At 35.3% G+C, this 7,397-nt stretch overlaps 1 non-coding gene across 1 annotated transcript; it reads right to left on the reverse strand.

Moving 5' to 3' along the window:
* Positions 1–6,096: 6,096 nt before the first annotated feature.
* LOC128292437 (small nucleolar RNA R71) lies at positions 6,097–6,203 on the reverse strand. Its single transcript, XR_008282422.1, has one exon. It is a non-coding gene; the product is annotated as a small nucleolar RNA R71 (small nucleolar RNA).
* Positions 6,204–7,397: the final 1,194 nt, after the last annotated feature.

Raw genomic sequence — 7,397 nt, forward strand, 5'->3', positions numbered from 1 at the left:
TAAGTAAATGAAGTAGTTCATAGTCTTATGAAAAGGTTAATGATTGTGTAATATATCTTATAGATCCTATTATTTTAGGAATGAAAATATAAGTGATGTTGATAGACTTACTCATTTGTGAGTTGATGGTTATAAAGTTTTACAAATCTTATGATATTGGCATAAGTTTATATTTATCCTATAAAGTTCGTTATTGAAATGGAATGTTAGGTTTAAAGTTTATATGAGCTTACTAAGAATTCATTGCTTACATAATTACTTTCCTTTATAGATTATTAGAAGCTCTATTGGTTTGGAAGCTTGTTGAAGATCTATCACACTATCTAGCAATTATGTCGGTAGATTTTGATGTTTTGGTCAAGGTTATAATGACATGTATAGGTGGACTTAAGTTTTATGGCTAGTTGATGTTTATGGCATGCAAATGATGCTTTAAATTTGTGATACATTTGGTACTTTTGATACATTGTGGTTGGGTGATAATATGGTCAAGCTGATGCATGTTTTTATGACCAAAGTGGTAAATGATGATGTGTTTGAAATGTGGTCAATTGTGGTATGTTTTGGTATGGAAATAAGTTAGATGAGTATGTTTGAATATGGCCAAATATGCATATGTTTTGGTATGTTGATTTGACTATGATTGAGGTTCCTTATTGGCATATTGGTTGGATGGATTATTGGACTATTGAATTTGTATTTTTATGCATGTTTTGGACATATTTTAATGCCTTGGTCATGTGTGCAAATTGTATTTAGGTACATGCTTGAATGGGTGAAAGAAATGGCTTGATTTTGGCCAATTTCTTGTCCACACGGCCAAAGACACAAGCATGCGTCTCAACCGTGTGTGACACATGGCCACGCGACACGACCGTTTGTCCCCTGTAGGTTTTAAAGGTTGCAAGTCAGGCAGTTATATGGCTTGACACGTGGGTGTGTGAGGCCATTTCAAGTGTTATACGGCCTAACACACGGGCGTGTGGCTCGGCCGTGTGACCCAACTCAGAGAGATACACTAGCACGGACATAGGCTGGGAGACGACCGTGTATCCCTATTTAGAATGTTACACAGCCTGAGACACAGGTGTGTGTCTCAGCTATGTGAGTCACATGGTCTGGCCACACGACCGTGCGACCCCTACAGTTTAATTTTTCCAATTTTTCCTTAATGTTTCAAATGTTTCCGATTTATTCCAGAATCATTTCTAAAGTGTTTCTAAGGCCTCGAGGGCTCGATTAAGGGACGATATGCATGTATCTGAATAAATTATGTCATGTTTATACTAAGGTATTAAATGCATGTTTTTTAAGTTACGATATTACGATAATGTTCTGTAACCCTATTTGGCGACGAATACGAGTTAGGGGTATGAAAAGTTGGTTCCCCACTGATTATCCGTTCATTTGGCATTTCTTGCCTAACAGTTGTTATTCAGTAAGATTTAGTTATCAAGTGCTTGTCTGTTCACTAATGTTGATAATTTTTAAAGTTGAATGACCTTGGCAAGCTTTTTGGAATGAAGTTTTAGCCCCTAAGATAAAAGAATTCATTTGGCGTTTATTACATGGATTTAATCTTTGTAAAAACAAACATCAATCCATGGGCTTCTTAGTGATCCAGTTTGTTTGACGTGTCGACAAGTTGATGAGGACTTGGATAATGTCTTTTTGCATTGTCCGTTTGCTATTGTTAGTTGGAAAGATATGGGTATTGTGCTAGGTTCTCAATCGACAGGCAGTTTTATCTATTACGTGTCTCTTAAAAAATAAGTTGAAAAAAGGAGGCGTATTTTGGGCATGCTATGGGGCATTTGGTTTTAGCGAAATATGGCTATTTGGAAACAGAAAATCATGACTACTGATCATCTTATGCATTAGGTGGATGAGTTTTTGTAAGGATGGATGGAAGCTTGATTAGTTCATGCTTTTCAATTAGCTTCTAAAATATTGAGTGGGGGTGATGATGGGTATTGGCATTGACTATCGAAGAGTAAGCTCAAATGTAATTTTGATGGCGTTCTTTTTGTTGATAGTGGGTAAATGAGGTGGGCCGCGACTGGGCGTAATAAGGTTGGTGAGTGTGTGCGGTGCATCTCAAGTTTTATGAAGAGCAAGGCTGACCATTTTGTTCCAGAATGTTTTTTTTGTTCGTGAAGCTTTCTCGTTGCTTCGATCTTTGTATATGGATGATATTATTCTTGAAACTGATAATCAACAGTTGTCGCAAGCTCTATCTTCTGGTATGCTGGATGGTTTTGAACCTGGGATGTTATATCAGATTGTCAACACTTCATCTCTAGGTTTCAATCTTTCTTTATTCATTGGATACAAAAGGATGCTAATCAAACTCGTGCTTTGGCTAGGGTGGCTTTATTGAAAGCAAATTACTTTGAATGTATTTCTCGTCCTACTTTTATTAGTGATATTATTAATGCTTTTTTCTATGTTGTCATGGTTTAGCCTAGACGAGTAACCTGACACTTATTTCTGTACCTGACTAGCTTGAATGAGCATTAAATGTTTTACACACTCGCGTACTGAGTTCTTTTACAAGGTTCCATTGGAAAATCAAAGGATATACAATTAATTGTTAATGTGGACAAAATATGAATTCTGACTATCTGTATGATAGTTATTTGTTGCTCCAGAATTATTAAACTTTGTCATGATAGGGATATTGGATTGAATAAGAATTTGCAATTAGCAATTAAATGAATAAAGGAATTTATTGAATTGAATTGTATGAGCTTACTAAGTATTTAACATACTTCTGTTATTATGTTATGTAGATTTTGGATACTTTAAACGTGCCGATTAGATCAATGGAGCTTACACTTACCATCTTCTGACATCGATAGATTTTGAAGTTTCAAATTGTGATTACTTGTGGCATGTATATAGGATACTTATTTTGCAAATGTTTAACATGTTTTGATATTTTAGTTGTAAGTGTACCTATATGCAAATTGATGTATGTATTGCATATTTCGCATTTTGGTAATATGTTGTTATAAGTTATGTTTGAATGGTATTTTGGAATGTTAGTTAGGATGCTATAATAGATGAATTGAATAGTTGATAAATTTTGATTATATGTGGTGTCAATGAGAGCACATTGATTAGTCACCTAGGTTGGATGATTTGGGCATGATTTAATATGTTTTGAATAGGTAAAAATGATTGGAAATGTTTTGGCTTGGTACCTAAAAAATGAATGATGTTTTGCCTTGTTTTGGAAGCCATTTTAGGTGCACACGACCTAGGACCTAGCTGTTACATTACCATGTGCCATTCACGGTCATTCCACACGACTATGTGGCTTATTTAATTTTGGTGCAGGTTTTTCTCACATGGTTATAGGTTGTTACACGGCCATGTGATCCTATTTCGAATTGCACACGATCGAGTAGACGACCTGGCGACATGGTCGTGTGACCCTATTTTCAAATTGTACATAGTTTGGCCACAGGACCATGTTCTTTTGCCACATGGCCTGGGCTCTATACATGGCCTGGCCAGACGACTGTGTGACCCTTATGTTCAGTTTTCATACATTTTTTTATTTTGTTTCAAATTAGTCCCTCATTGTTTCTAAATTTATTTTTAGGTTCCATAAGCTCGATATAAGGCCCATAATTGTATATATGCTATGAATGATGATTGGTTTTGAATATTTTATGTTTAAATTAATAATTGAATGGTTTTATATTATTATTTATTTTGATATGTGCTGAAATACTCTGTAACCCTAATCTGATAACGAAGACGGGTTAGGGGTGTTACAATAGTCATAATGGACTTCCTTGCAACAGATAGTCCCCAGCAGACTATCTCCTCATTAGATCGTATAAGGCAGACTTCCCATTTATAGATAGTCCTTAGCGAACTTCCCAACACTAGATAGTCTTAACGAACATCCTTTTCATTCGTTATTCGCTGGCAGACTTTACAAAATAGACAGTTCTTGGCGGACATTCCACATGAGATAGTCCTTGACGGACTTCCCTTTTGTGGTGACTTTTTTACCAAGAAACATTTAGTAATAGAATATGAAGATCTGTCTCGCTGATCTGTTGCAATTTGTTGTAGCAAATTAAACTAGTATTCGTACTTAAGGAGCTTGAATATAAGTATTTTTATTATGTTTTATTTACTTTTTCAATTCTAGTTTTTAATTAATAAAAAGTGTGATTTGAGCCATTTATATGACCTCAGGGGTCGAAGTAGGCTCAAGGGAAGGCTAACGTGTTTGGTGAGTGTGCAGGACACCATTCGGAGGCATGAGAACACAAGATTGGTCACCATGTTGCAACACAGAGGTTTGATGTTGCAACATAATGACTAGAACACCAAAATAGCAAGACTATTTTTGGTGTCGCGACATAGCCAAAGGATGTCGTCGCACAGCTTTAAATCTAAGCCTGAGCCAAGTAAACTGCTACCAATGTTGTGACATAGTGTAGAGGATGTCGTGAAATCGACCTCATACATGAAGAATGACCTAGCTATGGGCATTTTGGTCTGCACAATGAAATTTAATGCAAAAGTGTAAGCTAAACTAGGGCTAAGGACGACGAGCAACTCTAATATTATAAATAGGCTTCATTAAACACTTTAGAGGCATCTTTTCTGTAACTTAGGAATTTTCCTGCAGTTTAGTTTTCAGTTTTTAGTTTCTTTTGTACATAGGATTTCTTTTCAATTTTTTTCCATTAGTGTTCTTCAGAGAATTTGACTTGTTAATTCAACAAACTCTTTGTGGATTTTTGCACTTCAAATTATTCAATACAATTTAGGATTTCTCTAAAATTTTACTTTTGATCTATTTTCCATGTTTATTTTCTTTTTCGAGTTTATATTGTTTATGAGATCCATGAGGAACTAATCCTCTTATGGGGGATTAGTGAGTGGATGTGGGAGTAATTAATTTTTATTTAGAGATTTTTAGCGGATCAACTGTTTGGGATAGGAAGAACTTAAACCCTAAGCCTGACAACCTTAGAAAGTCATCTATGTGGGAATTAACCCAAAATTGGTATTGCTTATCCATAAACCCCTTACCCCAATTCGGTTTGGAGTGTGAGGTCAAGAGATAAGTAGCTCTTGCCTATTCGTTAATTTAGTGGAAGATCGAGAGATCTTGCTAGGTTAGCGACTAGTTGATTGAGTAGAACCAGAAATAAGAATTAGTTATAACCACTGAAGCGAGTTAGTCTCCTATGCTTAGATTTGATTAAGTCAACATATTAGTTCTTAATTTTTCTTTTTGCAATTTTATTTCTTTTCTTATAAAAACAATTTCTTTTCACTTTATGTTTTATCGTACTATAATTTAATTAACATTCCTATTAGATCTTTTAACGTTTAGGTTATTATTAATTTAGTACTTGCCTCCCTTGGGTATGATCTTCAGAGTACTCATCTACTTCGTTGTAAAAAATTATATCATAACTTGACCCATATACTTGCGAAAACTGCCTAATATTCATATTTGGTTATAGAAAATTACTCTAGACGTTAGTATGTCTAGAGGCAATCAAGTTGTCACTGTTGGCGGGGAGGCAACATTAATGAATTAATTTTACTAATCCCAAAAGAATAACTTGCAATGTTGTCTTGTACCATGAGAAAACCTACCGTTCGACGATCCCGACGAAACTAACATACCAGATTTTCCACCACAACCACCAAAATTGTCGTTAAACCTACCGATGACATGAGAAGAAAGAACTTTAAAAGAATATGTGCTATCAAATCTGGATATGGTACAAGGCAACATTGCAAAGCTAACTATTACGACAAATAATTTTAAGATCAAATCGACCATGATCCAGATGATCCAGAACAATCTGCAGTTTAGAGGAACCATGACGGAGGACCCAACCCAACAATTAAAATGGTTTCTCCAGCTTCGTGATACATTTAAATTCAACAGGGTCACTGATGATACTATTTGTCTTCGGTTTTTCTCCTTTTCCTTAATTAATAATTCTTTTTCTTGTTTAGACTCGTAGGCATCATGATCTATCATGACATAGAATGAAGTTGGAGAGAAGTTCCTACACAAATTTTTTTCCTATTATCAAGACGATCCAACTCAGAGGAGAGATTGACACTTTTAAACAGTTAGAAGGAGAAAGCTTTCATGAATCTTGGAAGCTATATAAGATGTTGATCCAAAGATGTCCACATCATAGTCTACTCGAATTATCACATTCCAAAAATCAGGTTAGTAAAAATTAGGTTAATGAACCGAGAGTTTCACACCCAAAATTCTTTTGAGATGACCTTCCCACATTTGATAATAAATAGGTATCAAGTCTAGTGATCAAGTAGTGGTGGAGATGTCCTTGATGATCTGTGTTTAAATCCCTTTGCTCACATTATCTTTCTATGTGGTGCAATTTTGCTACAAACCTTAGCAAATGTCAAACCATGTTTTTAAAATAAATGTTGTAGTTTGTGAACAAGAAAGTGAGTTAGCTTAGTGGTTAGGAGCTTAAAAAAAATTCCTAAGGGTTCTAGGTTTAAGACCTTTCAGTCTCAATATTTTATCTAATTTTTTGCCAACATTATCATGGTCAAAACCCTTATTGCCATCCATAGCTAATTTCTATCCATGGGGAAAGGTTATTTCCTTTTTTGACAAGTCAATATTCCTTTTTCTTCAACCTTAATCCACATTTTGCTCCCTTGTCCCCTTAACTTGCCTTTTTTCTTCACCATTGCCTTATGTGTCATTCATTGAACCTAGACAGAGTGAAATACACCTTTTATTTTCATTTTTCTCTCATCCACTCCCTTTTGGCTGCCCTTCCTCCATGCTCCTCCCTTCTCTTCACATTTTCTTTCATTTTAACCACTTTATCACCACATTTGCTCTACCTTATTTTCTCACCTCCACCACTCATTTTTCAATCAAACTATCACCATTACCATCACTAGACCTCCTCTTTGCCACTGCTCCTCCAACTTGTTTAGTATATCGTCACCCCTTGTACCACCATTGACCATCGTGGCCACCACCTTGCACCATCATAGATAAAACTTTCTTTTTCTCTCCACTTCTTATTATTTTTTATTTTACTCACCTCCCTTTCTCAAGTGCCGAAATACTCTTCCATTTTTCTCCTTCTTCATCAAACTCTCATCGGACCACTGTTGTCACCACTGCCTCGCCACCATTGATATTTGTGATTCTTTATCTCTTTTTCACCATTTGCCAATATTTTCTATTCTCTATTGTAAACAAAATGCTACTTCTTTTATATTGTTTTATTTTATTTTAAGTTCATTATTCCAACTTTTACTTTTCGATCTTTTTTTTTCTTGATAATAATTTGTTAGTTACCATTCCCTATTCGAATTAAGAGCTTGGTGATCTTTCAATCTTT

Source organism: Gossypium arboreum, chromosome 4 (genome assembly GCF_025698485.1).
Source record: "Gossypium arboreum isolate Shixiya-1 chromosome 4, ASM2569848v2, whole genome shotgun sequence".
Lineage (NCBI taxonomy): Eukaryota > Viridiplantae > Streptophyta > Magnoliopsida > Malvales > Malvaceae > Gossypium > Gossypium arboreum.